The sequence below is a fragment of the Schistocerca piceifrons genome, chromosome 2 (assembly GCF_021461385.2).
Source record: "Schistocerca piceifrons isolate TAMUIC-IGC-003096 chromosome 2, iqSchPice1.1, whole genome shotgun sequence".
In the NCBI taxonomy this organism is placed as follows: Eukaryota; Metazoa; Arthropoda; class Insecta; order Orthoptera; family Acrididae; genus Schistocerca; species Schistocerca piceifrons.
In genome coordinates, this window is record NC_060139.1 from 117,058,546 (window position 1) to 117,075,585 (window position 17,040).

Here is a 17,040-nt window from a genome sequence, read left to right on the forward strand (position 1 = left end):
GTAATGACATGACAGACAATGTTAAAGTTAAATTTGCTAAGAGATTTTTGGATGGAGAAGCAATCTCATGGGCCAGTCAGAATGTTAATTGTACCATATCATATGATGAATTTGAAAGAAACTTCTTAAATAAGTTTTGGTCAGAATCTGAACAAGCTAGGATTAAGAGTGAGTTTTTGAATGACCGAATATACAGGGAAGCTGATGGTAACTTGAAGTGTTTTTGTGAAAACCAGTTGAGGAAATTAGTACACTTAGACAAACCTTTTGATGAACTAATACAAATGCCTTCAAAAAGGACATTGTCGAAAAGAGTACAGTGGAAGTTGATTTATGGACCAGATGACTCCGTAGATCAGTTCTTGAAGTATGCAAATAAGTTGGATAGAGCCTTTGAGAGAAATGAGAGGTTAAGTAATGGCATATTTGGCAATGAACCATCTGGGGGTGGGGGGGGGGTGGAATCAGAGCAGGAATCAAGGTAGGAGTGACAATGAAAATAATAATAATAATAATAATAATACTAATAATAATAATGGTTACAATAGAAATGATAATAGATGGATCAACCATAGAAATGGGAATGGAAACAGAGGATATGACAACAGCGAGAGACCTTGGGAGAATAATAAAGGACAGTTGGATAATCATCAATCAAGACCAGGCTATTTAAACTGACGGACGCCTCATTGGGAGCCTGTCAGTTTGGGGCGAGAAATAAGTACCGAAATCATGATAAACACCCCCGGCCTAGAGACATCGAAGATAATTACAGAAGACAGAATAATCGAAGATATTGGAGTGGAAATGACAGAACTAATGTAAGAAGAGCACATCAGATCAGCAAATTACAGTTTGACAGTAAATTCTGGAAAAGTATGAATGAAAGTGTTGAAGATGGAAGTAATAGCATCTGTAAGAATGTTGAAAAGGTTCCGCTAGAGGAGGAAACTAACTCAAAATCTATATAATCCGTGTGGCAAAGATGTTTGCGAATAAAATGTTGGTTGTGATGGTAATCTTGATGAGTTTAGATTAAGTAAATTAATGGAAGAAGAATCTATCACTGTTAAGCACTTCAGTGATGATATTTATACTGGTATACTTGTCAACAATTCTAATGATCATTGTAAAGATGTTGTAGAAGTGCCTAGTGCTGGAGATGATATCATGTGTGAGGATGTTGATAGTGAAGGTGACAGTAGTAATGATGAACTAAATTCCGAAATCCGATCTTCACCCAGGATGTAGAGCATATATTATTACCACCAACTTTCAAATCACGCAGTTATCACCATTCAAAGATAAGGGAAATAAGAGTTCGTACTGAGGCGTTCAGACAGTCGTTTTTTCCCTCGTGCGATCCGCGAGTGGAACAGAGGCGGGGCAAATACGACTTTGGCGCGAATTGTGCCCACCGCCACACACCGCTTGGTGGCTAGCGGAATATATATGTAGATGTAGATCTAGAATGGGAGGAAGAACTAGAAGGCATGGTGTAGATGGGTATTGCAGGGAAAAAATACTTTAGTAAAAAGCATTACACAGCAGATGTGATCGGAAATGGCGGTAGAAGGTGCTTGGTTTCTTAATGTATGCATTCTATGTTGGATGAAAGGATGATGTAACGTACCAGTACTTTAACAGGATTAAGTCTCTGCACTCAAGAGACATTGTACCGTAATTCACGGTCAGGAGCAGGAGGAATATTAGGAAAAATTGGTATGGATGCGAAGGGAATGCAATAAATCCATCTAAAGCAGAACTGATTGACGTTAAACTGGTGTAACAGCCTGTATTATAACAATGACCTTCTATACATGATCACTTGCTTATGGATTCGGATGAAATGCCATTTTTTTTTTTTTAACAGAATGGGTATGTGCGACTACCTAACATTTGACATAAACCTATACATTTTCCTCCTCTCAAAAGAACCTAGTTTTCAAGCTCTGATTTATGACTATGGAAATGGATTGTTGGAGTCTGATCCTGTGTAAATGCTAACGATACTGAAGTGACTTTTAGTGTTGCATCTTTGGAACATTTTACCGTTACTTACATCGTATAAAATATTATTACAGCACTAATGACACACTCTTTGTGCGCCATACACTTGAATCAACGCCCTAAGCGTCGAGAGTAACAACAACGTTCTGCTTGTAAGCTGAAGAGCCAAAGAATCTGGTACATCTGCCTAATATCGTGTAAGGCCCCCACAACACGCGGTAGTGCGGCAACACGACGTGACGTGCACTCAACTAACGTCTGAAGTAGTGCTGCAGGGCCGGCAGCGGTGGCCGAGCGGTTCTTGGCGCTTCAGTCTGGAACCACGCTACTGCTACGGTCGCAGGTTCGAATCCAGCCTCGGGCATGGATGTGTGTGGTGTCCTTAGGTTACTTAGGTTTAAGTAGTTCTAATTTCTAGAGGACTGATGACCTCAGATGTTAAGTCCCATAATGCTCAGAGCCATTTGAACAATCTTTCTTTCAGTGCTGGAGGGAATTGACACCATGAACCCTGCAGGGCTGTCCATAAATCCGTAAGAGTACGAGAGGGTGGCGATGTCTTCTGAACAACATGTGGCAAGTGTAGTGGGACGAAATTAAGCGTCACCCATCCACCAAAGTCAGCCCAGTTTGCAGGTGACTATAAGTTTAATTTAGTTTTGTTTATGTGTTTTCTTATTATTTGTAATAGATGTGAATTATCTAAAAGTTTTGTATTTTTTTATGTGTTTCATGTACGGAGAGGTCGGCGCAACGAACGGGGACAGCATCTTCGTTGCCGCGATCAGAGAGGAAATTGCTGGCCGCTATACGTCGCGGGTCGACAGCCAGGGAGCAACAGAAGATCCTGGAACCGAGTTGTTGCGTCGTGTTTCAAAAAAATTAAAAATGAATTTTTATACTCTTTTTGTACAACAATGACGTCATATAGAGCTTAATCTTATTGAAATGTCAGTCACTGTCTGTCAACGCTCAAGTTCACATCTGTATGTGTAGGAAGCTAATAAAATAGCGTATGCTACTAAAGTTGAAACACGTGTCTTGAAGATTTATTTATGAAGAATTATGTGAATGAATTAATAATATATTTGACAAGATGATTGAATTTTGACAGCGTTCATCGCGACTTTGAATCTAAAAAGTTTATTTAATGTGTGGTTCTGATATCGATTAGATCAAGATAACGTGTGTCAATATAATTTCTGAGGAGAAACAAACGAAATTTAAATTCGGAAAAGTTACAAAAACCAAATTGGCCCAAGTGATGTAATTCTTTGCACACGACTCAACGGATGTTTTACAGTTTCGTTCAAGAACCATCCTATAACAATTTAAAAGAATATGAATCATTTTTGAAGTGGGTTGTAACTGACGTAGGTGACGAAGTCTGCACATGGTCATACATATATCAAACGAAAACCTAATACGTCGTTACACTACACCGTGGCGACCGTGACAGGACGTGTGAGCAACTAAGGCACACAGGTACGAAACAAAGCATCAAGAGTTTTTCGGAAGTCAACGCGAGTTTCGTGGAGCCTTCACCAGCCAGCGGCGACTTCGCGGGTGTGGGCATCTGACGGAGCGCAGCCAAGCAGTACGGTCACGCAGTGGTTCCACGAGAAGGCGCATCTGTTGGGCAGCAGCTGAACGCTGCAAACCCCGACAACCTTTTTTCTCCCTAAACTAATAGGCCCAGTACGTCAGCTGCGGGGCGTTCCTCCGGCTGGTATTAGAGGTGTTGCTGAGGGCTTCGCCTGTCTACGGCGGTGCCGGGCGTGGTTGCAGCCAGCGACGTTTCCGGTGTTCGACTCAGCGTCCTGCCGGTTGCGGAAACGGGGTCGCAGCATCTCAGCGGCTGCATCGACGGCTGTTACATCTGCAGCCCATAGCAGCACTCTGATCATCAAGAACTACAAATTACAATATTAAGTGTCCGGTGAGTTTGTTTCAAGTTGGAAGTGGAGTGTTGTATATAGGGAGTGTGCTTTTATAGGATTGTTGATTACAAGTCTGCGTGTGTAAATAGTTAATATCTTACAATAATGTCGGGAAGTGAAATGTCAGACGAAGAGCAATCTATGTCCGATAGGAGCATGAGATCCCTTTTTAGGGCGATCGCTAAATTAAAACAATCTAACGGGAATTTTCTAGCTGAATTAAAACAGTCTAACGAAGAATCTGCTGCTAGATTAAAAGAGGAACTAAAACAGGAATTAAAACAGTCTAACGAAGAATCTACTGCTAGATTAAAACAGTCTAACGAAGAATCTATGGCTAGATTAAAACAGTCTAACGAAGAATCTATGGCTAGATTAAAACAGTCTAACGAGGAATCTACTGCTAGATTGAAAGAGGAACTAAAACAGGAGTTAAAACAGTCTAACGAGGAATCTACTGCTAGACTTAAAGGGGAGCTAACAAAATCTACAGACAGGTTACAGGAATATCTTAATGAAACCAGTCGAGAATTAAGTGATAAAATAGAGTCTTCTAAAGTTGAAATGCAGGAAAAATTAGTAGGACTTAGTAATAAGATTGCTGATAATTGTAAAAGGTTAGAAGAACATATCCAGGAATCGCGCGAGGAAAAAACTCGCATGCGAAACGATATCACTGACTTAACCGAGAGACTAGATAGTGTCAATATCTTAGTTGTAAATGAAATACAGAAAAATAACAATATGTTACGAGATGAATTTTCTATGCAAACGGAAACTGTTCGTAGAGAATTATTGGAATCTATTAAAGAGGTCTCTACCAAACCTGTAGAGATTTCTTCAATAGATAATGTAGAATTAGAGACATTAACTCATCAAGTAGAAAAGGACCATACCGAAATCGAAAACATGAAATCTTTAATTACTGAAATATGCAGTAACCTTGAGACTGCCAAAGATAATACCATTGATGAAGGTACAGAGCGTTCACATCGTGAGCACAGTGAAGAATCGATATTAGCTAATCGCGTATCCAATACAGAAATGCGGATACAGGAAATTACTAAACGGTTATCGGAATTAGATAATAACGAGAACATTTCAGGTAGCAGAGGTGATAACATAATCAGAGGCAACAGTCGCATCGAATTTGCTAGCTCGGACGACAACAATATGAATAAAGCAATCACGGCAAGCCAATCCGATGCAACTCCGTCTCTGCAATCTAAACAAAATCCGACTATTTCTCTCGCAGAATGTCTGGATGACATAACGACAAATTCAAATGTAGCAAGTCGATTTCCTGTATTCAAACCAGGAGGCGAACTTCACCCTATAATCTTTATAAAAGCTTTTGAAACATCATTATCTCCTAAATGGAGTAATGAAAAACGCATTCGATTTGTAATAGGACATTTAGAAGCAGAAGCTGCGGAATGGGCAGTACTGCATAGAACTGAATTCAGGGATTGGGATGATTTTGTTAAGCAGTTTAAACAAAATTATTGGTCAAGAGGAAAACAACAACACTTAACTTTAGAGTTGTTAGACCCTCCTCCATATTCTAAACGGTGGGGAGGTTATAGGAATTATTTTGAATGGCATTTAAACCGTGCTAAATTAATTGAAGAACCAATTATTGAAAGTCATTTAATACGAGTCCTAAGTAGTAGGTTACCGTATTACATAAAGGAAAGAAAAATGTTATTCTACGAATTATACAAAACCTTAATAATGGGGACGAAACAGTTAACACCCGGGGTGTGTGGTTATATTTTAACGACTTGTTGTATTGGAAAGCACAGAGGGAACACCAGAGATGGAAAATCTGCATTCCGAAAACTGTTGTGGACGAGTTAATTACTTATATTCATGAAGGTTACGGGCATTTTGGAATTCATAAATGTATTAAACATCTATTGAAGTATTATTATTTCAAAAATATGTGCCGTATTGTGAGAAGTATTATTAGGGCTTGTGAAACCTGTCAAAAGGTTAAAGTTAATAACAAATCTAAGCGTTATAAATTATATGCTGTAATTCCTCGAGGTTTGTGGGATCTACTATCATTAGATTTTTTCGGCCCTCTGCCTCGGAGTTCAGGAGGATTAACATATGTGTTTGTTGTAATGGAATGTTGGTCCAAACATGTGAAGCTATATACTTTGAAACGAGCGAATACAGCAAGCGTTATACGCTGCCTCACCCGAAATTACTTTGTTAACTGGGGCATTCCTAAACGACTTATGTCTGACAACGGTAGTGCCTTTATTAGTCAAAGATTTCAAGATATGATAAAACAATATGGAATCAAACATATCTTAATTTCGAAATATCACCCTCAAAGTAATTTAGTAGAAAGAGTCATGAAAGAATTAGGACGATTATGTAGAACTTATTGTGCACATAAACATACTCGGTGGGCCAAACTAATGCCTGAATTTGAAAAGATATTAAATGAATTGCCTCACCTAACGACGGGATTATCACCTATAGAAATTTTAGGCAAACGAATTATAGGTGAGCCTTTACTAGCTGCTTTACCTTGGCCACCAGTAAATGAGATCCAACAATGCATCCCAGACGAAAAAGTTTGCGAACAGATTGTAAAAAATGCCGAACGGAGAATTAAAAGTTATAATCAACAGGCTATAGAACCCTCATTTCAGGTAGGAGATCTTGTGTTAGTACGATCTCATCCTAAAAGTTCTAAGATCGGTAAGGAATGTAGAAAATTCTTCTTTATCTTTGAAGGTCCATATGTTGTACATAAGATTGTACATCCTAAAGCATTACTTCTTATGAAACCTTCATCAGGTGTAATTAAAGGATTATATAGTGTTGATCAAATGAAACCCTTCATTCCTAAATAAGTTAATATTTAGTATATGTTACACACGGAAGAGCGTTCATAGTTTATTCATGTGAAGTTTTTCGTGATAGTTACGTGTTATTTTAAATAAATGACAGAAAGCTTAAACATGTGTTCTACAATAATCTACTGGTACTTCAAAAAGAGAAAGATAACCAAAAGGGGGATTTATATGGAGGAAATTTTGCTCTTAGGTCTAAAGGAATTTTGCGTATTTTAAATTTACTCGGATAGTAGGAACCAAAGGGGATGGTTAATAGTTTTAGGGACCATGGGCGTCCAGAGCTATATGGCTCACGAGAACATAGCAGAGTGCCTTTAATAGAGGTTTGTAATAGTGTTAATATAGAACACACCAAACGGGGCTCTCTCGCTTGTTTCTCCTAAATAAATGGCCATTACCCAACAAGGTTTCCGAAGGTAAAGAGAGCCGTGCCGAGATTCTAAAGAAAGTTTTGCTTGATTTCTTCTTGACCTCAGGCATAAATAAGGCATTAGGGAAGAGAATGACGTAAAGTAAATAGTACTATTAGTTATTGTGAGAAACTTATTAGTAATATACATTCTTGGAAAGAATAACTCTAGTAAATAAATGAAACTGAAACTAATCTAACACAATTTGAACGCTCTGTCCTAATGTACAACGTTAAAGAACGTACTAAATTAGTATTTATTAGCAATTATTAACTGAAGAGGAGCAATCTCCCTATATTCGGTTGCGAATTACCATAATAGCACAATTAAGAGTAAATGACAAATAGTCACAACAATATCGTATTAAAAGGATTAAATCTATCTAATAGCAAGGACTCTAGGTTACGTAAAATGTGAGGAAAATGTATTAACAGTTAAATATTGTATATTGAAAAGTTTTAATTTCGGTTAAAACCTGACAAACTGAGCTTGTGGGTGGGGTATGTAGTGGGACGAAATTAAGCGTCACCCATCCACCAAAGTCAGCCCAGTTTGCAGGTGACTATAAGTTTAATTTAGTTTTGTTTATGTGTTTTCTTATTATTTGTAATAGATGTGAATTATCTAAAAGTTTTGTATTTTTTATGTGTTTCATGTACGGAGAGGTCGGCGCAACGAACGGGGACAGCATCTTCGTTGCCGCGACCAGAGAGGAAATTGCTGGCCGCTATACGTCGCGGGTCGACAGCCAGGGAGCAACAGAAGATCCTGGAACCGAGTTGTTGCGTCGTGTTTCAAAAAAATTAAAAATGAATTTTTATACTCTTTTTGTACAACAATGACGTCATATAGAGCTTAATCTTATTGAAATGTCAGTCACTGTCTGTCAACGCTCAAGTTCACATCTGTATGTGTAGGAAGCTAATAAAATAGCGTATGCTACTAAAGTTGAAACACGTGTCTTGAAGATTTATTTATGAAGAATTATGTGAATGAATTAATAATATATTTGACAAGATGATTGAATTTTGACAGCGTTCATCGCGACTTTGAATCTAAAAAGTTTATTTAATGTGTGGTTCTGATATCGATTAGATCAAGATAACGTGTGTCAATATAATTTCTGAGGGGAAACAAACTAAATTTAAATTCGGAAAAGTTACAAAAACCCAATTGGCCCAAGTGATGTAATTCTTTGCACACGACTCAACGGATGTTTTACAGTTTCGTTCAAGAACCATCCTATAACAATTTAAAAGAATATGAATCATTTTTGAAGTGGGTTGTAACTGACGTAGGTGACGAAGTCTGCACATGGTCATACATATATCAAACGAAAACCTAATACGTCGTTACACTACACAAGACATCCCACATATGGTCAATAATGTTCACGTCTGGGGAGATTGGTGGCCAGCGAAAGTGATTAAACTCAGAAGAATATTCCTGGAGTCACTCTGTAGCGATTCTGGACGAGTGGGGTGTCGCATTCTCCTTCTGGAATTTCCCAAGTCCGTCGAAATGCGCAGTGGACATGAATGGATGCCGGTGATCAAACAGGATGCTTACGCACGTTTCACCTGTCAGAGTCGTATCTAGACATATCAGGAGTCCCATATCACTCCAACTGCACACGCCCCACACCATTACAGAGCCTCCACCAGCTTGAACAGCGCCTGCTGACATGCAGGGTCCATGGATTCATGAGGTTGTCTCCATGGCCGTACACGTCCATCCGCTCGATACAATTTGAAACGAGACTCGTCCGACCAGGCAACATGTTTCCAGTCATCAACAGTCCAATGTCGGTGTTGACGGATCTAGGTGAGGTGTAAAGCTTTGTGTCGTGCAGTCATCAAGGGTACACGAGTGGGCCTTCGGCTCTGGAAGCCCATGTCGATGATGTTTCGTTGAATGGTTCGCACGCTGACACGTGTTGATGGCCTAGCACTGAAATCTGCAGCAATTTGCGGAAGAATTGCACTTCTGTCACGTTGAACGATTCTCTTCAATCGTTGTTGGTCCCGTTCTTGCTGGATCTTTACCCGGCCACAGCGATGTCGGAGATTTGATGTTTTACCATATTCCTGATATTCGCGGTACACTCGTGAAATGGTCGTCCGGAAAAACCCCACTGCCTCGGAGATGCTGTGTCCCTTCGCTCGTGAGGCGACTATAACACCACTTCAAAGTCACTTAAATCTTGATAACATGCCATTGTAACAGCAGTAACCGCTCTAACAACTGCGCCAGACACTTCTTGTCATATATAGGCGTTGCCGACCGCAGCGCCATATTGTGCCTGTTTACATGTATCTGTATTTGAATATGCATGCCTATACCAGTCATCTTTGGCGCTTCAGTGTATTTTAAGAGAAGGAGAAAGCACAAATGCGTAGAAAGGAGAAGATGGACGCTATACGTGATGTACGATAAGTGAGTGCACAGTGAATTCGTAATGTCAGCCGGAGAACTTATAATGTGATATTTTTGTCATCGAAGTCTTTCATGACAAGCCTACCTTTCCTTTATCCTTTTGGTTTCTGAACATTGCGGGTTCAATGAGTTTCTTGCCACTCGTTTATCATTTCGGCATATATCTCAGAGATAATCTTTTCGCCGACCGTAGTGGCCGAGCGGTTCTAGGCGCTTCAGTCTGGAACCGCGCGACCGCTACAGTCGCAGGTTCGAATCCTGCCCCGGGCATGGATGTGTGTGATGTCCTTAGGTTAGTTAGGTTTAAGTAGTTCTAGGGGACTGATGACCTCAGAAGTTAAGTCCCATAGTGCTCAGAGCCATTTGAACCATTTGATAATCTTTTCGCGTTGCCATCAAGCTGTAAACAGTGACAAAGTCAGTCAAGGAAACATTACATACGGTGGTCTGTTGTATTTCTGTGTAGCGGTGCCAATGTCGATTCGACAAGCAATTGTCTATAATGAAAGCCTATCCCACACGTATTGTTCATTCAAGACGCCGTACTACCTGTAATTGAGATTTCCAGCCATTGGTTCTTTATCTCAGAAAAGGATAACATAACTTTGACCTTAAATGTTTTGAACAACATTTATAGTTCCTCACCATTTCAAGTTGAAATTGTTTACAAATGCTTGAAACTAGTAATGTCAGAACACAACACATTTTGGACTTGCTTTTGTATTCCGTTAACGCTGAGGTGAGAGGTAGGCAGATTTGTGACAACATTCTTCTGTAACGTAAAAGTTAATATCGAAAAATCGTTGTCAATAAACTTTATTGACTAAAAACAACGTTGCGGTTTAATGTTTTGTCGCATGAGAATCATATGGCCCTTCGCAGGCTTATAACGGTTCAAAACCTAGTGTTTGCTAGCAAAAGTTCACTACAATGTCGTCAGCTGACAGGTTAGGCTTTGCAAACCATATTAAAATCTCACGAAAAACTTAACATTACAACAATGCTTCACAAAGATCCAAAAGAGTGTCCTTGTTACCATGCCAGTATTTCTGCAAAGCTAATCCTAATGGCGGAAATACAATATTCAAAACAGCTTTGGTAGTAACTACTTACAAGGAATGTATTATGTGAAACCATGCTTCCTTGGAGATGTTAATCATGAGTCAGCACTTAACGGCCACGAACTTGTTCAGCATTCTGGGCAGTAGCAGCCTTCACCGCTGTGAGCGCTGTTTCTTTGCGTTGCTTTACAGTGGCCGGCGCATTTGGCATTCCTTTTGACGTCATCTAGCACTCGGCTGTCTCGGAGAGGAAAGTACGCCAGCAGAAGTGCTTCCGAAATCCACTCCTCCGAACCCGCGCACCACTGCAGACGGGGTTACTTGTGCAGTTTTCTTCTTTCGCGAGGAGCAATAGTTCTCTGGGGCAGGGAAACACTGCCATTACTAGCGGACTGCTGCAGGATTTCTGACGACTGACAAAGCAAACAAAGTCGTAAATGGATTTCAGTGCGGTGCACTAGATCAGACTGGACGAGAAAGAGGTATCGGAGAGGCTGCTCATGTTGATGGAAACATTACAACATTACGTCATGTGGATGTGTAGTATATCTCTATACCTGAATTTGTACTCAGTCTAGATTAAGGATTAGAAGTCCAGAAACTCGTTTCTTTTTCACGATTTACTCTGAATAAATCGCGCGTTAATTAACATTTGCTTTCTAACAATAAGCCATTGATGGAAAATATACATGGAGCTTTGTGTTATTGTGTTTAGAACTGTCGCGTAGTTTGAAATGAGAGATTTCGCAGAGCTTCGGAGAGATGAATTTGTGGACGTCAAGTTGTCACGAAGACGGCCATTTTACTTATCGGTTCACATGCGACAGCATGCGCTAACTAATTTGTTCCGAAAAGCCGCGCATAAAAACGGGGCTCTTCCGGGGCTCATATCTCGGGTTCTGTTGGTGATAGAAGGGGAGAGTCAAGTGTTTTGGATAGGCCTTGAGTTAGGAACCATTTGTATACGCAACAAAAGGATCGTTTTAGAGTCACTATCTACGTCAAAGTGTGAATGCTACACAGTTCCTCCTGATTAGGCAAATGGAGAAAATCAGTTGGTGCTCTTTGCATTTGACGTGGTCTACGGTGGGCCTAAAGGGGCTTCTGGAGGTACCATTAGTTCAATGGCCAATTTCTTAGAAAACCCAAAAAAAATTCATCATTTCTTTCTTACCAAAACTGAGCCGCCGATTCCAAAACGGATACGCACAGCAAATGGCTGAAATTTTTAAGACATGTTCCTAAGCTTCCGATCTCAGAGAAACTTGAAAATTTTCATGTTGTCTTTTTCCGTTTCCAAGACACAGCGTTTCAGTGTTACCCACCTTCTATACGTAAAACACAGTATGAAGCGAAATCTAAAGAATAAATTACCGCAGGAAATTGCTAAGTTTTAGCGGTATATTCTCTAGACAAATGTAAGGATGTGGAGGCTTGTCTCACTAGGGGTAAGATAGATACTGCCTACAGGAAAATTAAAGAGACCTTTGGAGAGAAGAGAACCACTTGTATGACTATCAAGAGCTCAGATGGCAACCCAGTTCTAAGCAAAGAAGGGAAGGCAGAAAGGTGGAAGGAGTATATAGGGGGTTTATACAAGGGCGATGTACTTGAGGACAATTTTATGGAAATGGAAGAGGATGTAGATGAAGATGAAATGGAAGATACGATACTGCGTGAAGAGTTTGACAGAGCACTGAAACACCTGAGTCGAAACAAGGCCCCGGGAGTAGACAACATTCCATTATAACTACTGACGGCCTTGGGAGAGCCAGTCCTGACAAAACTCTACCATCTGGTGAGCAAGATGTATGAGACAGGTGAAATACCCTCAGACTTCAAGAAGAATATAATAATTCCAATCCCAAAGAAAGCAGGTGTTGACAGATGTGAAAATTACCGAACTATCAGTTTAATAAGTCACAGCTGCAAAATACTAACGCGAATTCTTTACAGACGAATGGAAAAACTGGTAGAAGCGGACCTCGGGGAAAATCAGTTTGGATTCCGTAGAAATGTTGGAACACGTGAGGCAATACTAACCTTACGACTTATCTTAGAAGAAAGATTAAGAAAAGGCAAACCTACGTTTCTAGCATTTGTAGACTTAGAGAAAGCTTTTGACAATGTTGACTGCAATACTCTCTTTCACATTCTAAAGGTGGCAGGGGTAAAATACAGGGAGCGGAAGGCTATTTACAATTTGAACAGAAACCAGATGGCACTTACAAGAGTCGAGGGGCATGAAAGGGAAGCAGTGGTTGGGAAAAGAGTGAGACAGGGTTGTAGCCTCTCCCCGATGTTATTCAATCTGTATATTGAGCAAGCAGTAAAGGAAACAAAAGAAAAATTCGGAGTAGGTATTAAAATTCATGGAGAAGAAGTAAAAACTTTGAGGTTCGCCGATGACATTGTAATTCTATCAGAGACAGCAAAGGACTTGGAAGAGCAGTTGAACGGAATGGACAGTGTCTTGAAAGGAGGATATAAGATGAACATCAACAAAAGCAAAACGAGGATAATGGAATGTAGTCAAATTAAATCGGGTGATGCTGAGGGAATTAGTTAGGAAATGAGACACTTAAAGTAGTAAAGGAGTTTTGCTATTTAGGGAGTAAAATAACTGATGATGGTCGAAGTAGAGAGGATATAAAACGTAGACTGGCAATGGCAAGGAAAGCGTTTCTGAAGAAGAGAAATTTGTTAACATCGAGTATAGATTTAAGTGTCAGGAAGTCGTTTCTGAAAGTATTTGTATGGAGTGTTGCCATGTATGGAAGTGAAACATGGACGATAAATAGTATGGACAAGAAGAGAATAGAAGCTTTCGAAATGTGGTGCTACAGAAGAATGCTGGAGATAAGGTTGGTAGATCACATAACTAATGAGGAGGTATTGAATAGGATTGGGGAGAATAGAAGTTTGTGGCACAACTTGACTAGAAGAAGGGATCAGTTGGTAGGACATGTTTTGAGGCATCAAGGGATCACAAATTTAGCATTGGAGGGCAGCGTGGAGGGTAAAAATCGTAGAGGGAGACCAAGAGATGAATACACTAAGCAGATTCAGAAGGATGTAGGTTGCAGTAGATACTGGGAGATGAAGAAGCTTGCACAGGATAGAGTAGCATGGAGAGCTGCATCAAACCAGTCTCAGGACTGAAGACCAAAACAACAACATTCTCTAGACATTTATCTAGAATTATCATCTTCCCGTTTTCAAAAATCCTTATTCGTTCATAGGCGGATCCTTAGAAAACCCGCAAAATGAGTTTTTTTAACCTTTTTGCACAAAACTCGAGCCGTGGATTCCAAGACGGCTACGGACAGTAAATGGCTGACATTTTTACTATATATTCCTAAGATCCCAAACTCGAAAAACCTTGAAAACTTTCTTGATATCTTCGTCAATTTCCTACGTAGAGACATTCAAAGTTATTGTCTCATGAGCTGTGCCCTAGGGAACACTACCCTCCCCAAAACAGCGTTTTTTTTACTGTTTTAGGTACCGAAACCGATCCGTGGATTGCAAGACGGCTATACACAGAAAATGTCTGAAGCTTTTACGGTATATTCCTAAGATCCCGATCTCGAACAATCGTGAAAATTTTATTGATATCTTCATCCATTTCCAAGATACAGAGGTCCAAACTTACCCTACTTGTACACGTGAAATAAGCACACAAATTCCGGTGCGGGGAGTAATCTAAATAATAAATAACAACAGCAGTTTGCTCAAAATTTAACATTACATTCTTTATTTCTGTTCCTTTATCTAAGAAGGCCCATCTTCCCGTTTTCAAAATGTTTTATTCGTTATCGACAAACACCCCAGAAGCAAAGTTTTAGGGTAACAAAACTGACCTGCACATCCCATGCCAAGCGTAGCAAGTGGGTGTAATTGTTACGATATATTCCTAAGATCCTGATCTCCAACAACCTTGAAAATTTATTGAAATCTTTATCCATTTCCAGGATGCAGACGTTCAAAGTGACCCTACTTGCACACGTAAAATACGGTGCGTGAAGAAAATGTAGTGACGTACCACGGAGAACGTGTCTCCGTTATTTTCGGAATGGTTCGGGAAATTTCAGATTGTAGTTCCGAAGAGCATGCAAAATTTTTGTGCACGTAATATCCGAGCCGCACATCTCAAGACAATTTTCGGAGCACAAAACAAGTGAATTAGCTCCTGTTTAAAAGACTCTGATTGAAAACGGGGCACCAGCTGTCTCATTCTGCCTTCTTCAGCAACTTCAAAATGTTCCCAAAAATTTTGATATGCGAATTTATTCGAGCTTTTTTATGCTGAGAGAGAAGGAGACAGTGGCAGTGGGAAAGAGACGAAAAGTAATGATTACTGGAATATTGTAGACAGTGGTTACGATGTAGAAAGAGCAAAGGAGACTGTGTGTGTGTGTGTGAGAGAGAGAGAAAGGGACACAGTTGCGCTGGAACATACACTCCTGGAAATTGAAATAAGAACACCGTGAATTCATTGTCCCAGGAAGGGGAAACTTTATTGACACATTCCTGGGGTCAGATACATCACATGATTTCACTGACAGAACCACAGGCACATAGACACAGGCAACAGAGCATGCACAATGTCGGCACTAGTACAGTGTATATCCACCTTTCGCAGCAATGCAGGCTGCTATTCTCCCATGGAGACGATCGTAGAGATGCTGGATGCAGTCGTGTGGAACGGCTTGCCATGCCATTTCCACCTGGCGCCTCAGTTGGACCAGCGTTCGTGCTGGACGTGCAGACCGCGTGAGACGACGCTTCATCCAGTCCCAAACATGCTCAATGGGGGACAGATCCGGAGATCTTGCTGGCCAGGGTAGTTGACTTACACCTTCTAGAGCACGTTGGGTGGCACGGGATACATGCGGACGTGCATTGTCCTGTTGGAACAGCAAGTTCCCTTGCCGGTCTAGGAATGGTAGAACGATGGGTTCGATGACGGTTTGGATGTACCGTGCACTATTCAGTGTCCCCTCGACGATCACCAGTGGTGTACGGCCAGTGTAGGAGATCGCTCCCCACACCATGATGCCGGGTGTTGGCCCTGTGTGCCTCGGTCGTATGCAGTCCTGATTGTGGCGCTCACCTGCACGGCGCCAAACACGCATACGACCATCATTGGCACCAAGGCAGAAGCGACTCTCATCGCTGAAGACGACACGTCTCCATTCGTCCCTCCATTCACGCCTGTCGCGACACCACTGGAGGCGGGCTGCACGATGTTGGGGCGTGAGCGGAAGACGGCCTAACGGTGTGCGGGACCGTAGCCCAGCTTCATGGAGACGGTTGCGAATGGTCCTCGCCGATACCCCAGGAGCAACAGTGTCCCTAATTTGCTGGGAAGTGGCGGTGCGGTCCCCTACGGCACTGCGTAGGATCCTACGGTCTTGGCGTGCATCCGTGCGTCGCTGCGGTGGGGTCCCAGGTCGACGGGCACGTGCACCTTCCGCCGACCACTGGCGACAACATCGATGTACTGTGGAGACCTCACGCCCCACGTGTTGAGCAATTCGGCGGTACGTCCACCCGGCCTCCCGCATGCCCACTATACGCTCTCGCTCAAAGTCCGTCAACTGCACATACGGTTCACGTCCACGCTGTCGCGGCATGCTACCAGTGTTAAAGACCGCGATGGAGCTCCGTATGCCACGGCAAACTGGCTGACACTGACGGCGGCGGTGCACAAATGCTGCGCAGCTAGCGCCATTCGACGGCCAACACCGCGGTTCCTGGTGTGTCCGCTGTGCCGTGCGTGTGATCATTGCTTGTACAGCCCTCTCGCAGTGTCCGGAGCAAGTATGGTGGGTCTGACACACCGGTGTCAATGTGTTCTTTTTTCCATTTCCAGGAGTGTAGTTGACAGTGGTAGAGCAATGATAGGAAAAGAGTGAAGGAGATAGTGCCAGTGGGAGAGGAATAAAGAGAAGGAGAAACTGGAAGGTGGTGAGAGCCAGTGATAATAAGAGATGGGGTCTATGACAGTGACAACGCGTAAGAGAAAGACAGTGGCAACGAGAAGAAACTGTAGCAGACGGAAGTAATAAATGAGGTAGTAGCTGTAAGAGAGCAAGAGGGAGACAGCACCAGTGAGAAGAGACAGTAGTACAGAACGAAGGAGACAGTGGCTGTGAGACAGGAAACAGTGACAGAGGTACGCAAGGAGATAATGACAACGAATTGGTCTGAATGACTGAGTAATAATAGGCAAATTAGAGTGGATGGGTGTGAGCGACTTACAGCGATAGACTCGCGTTTGTGAACGTGTTATATAGTAAGG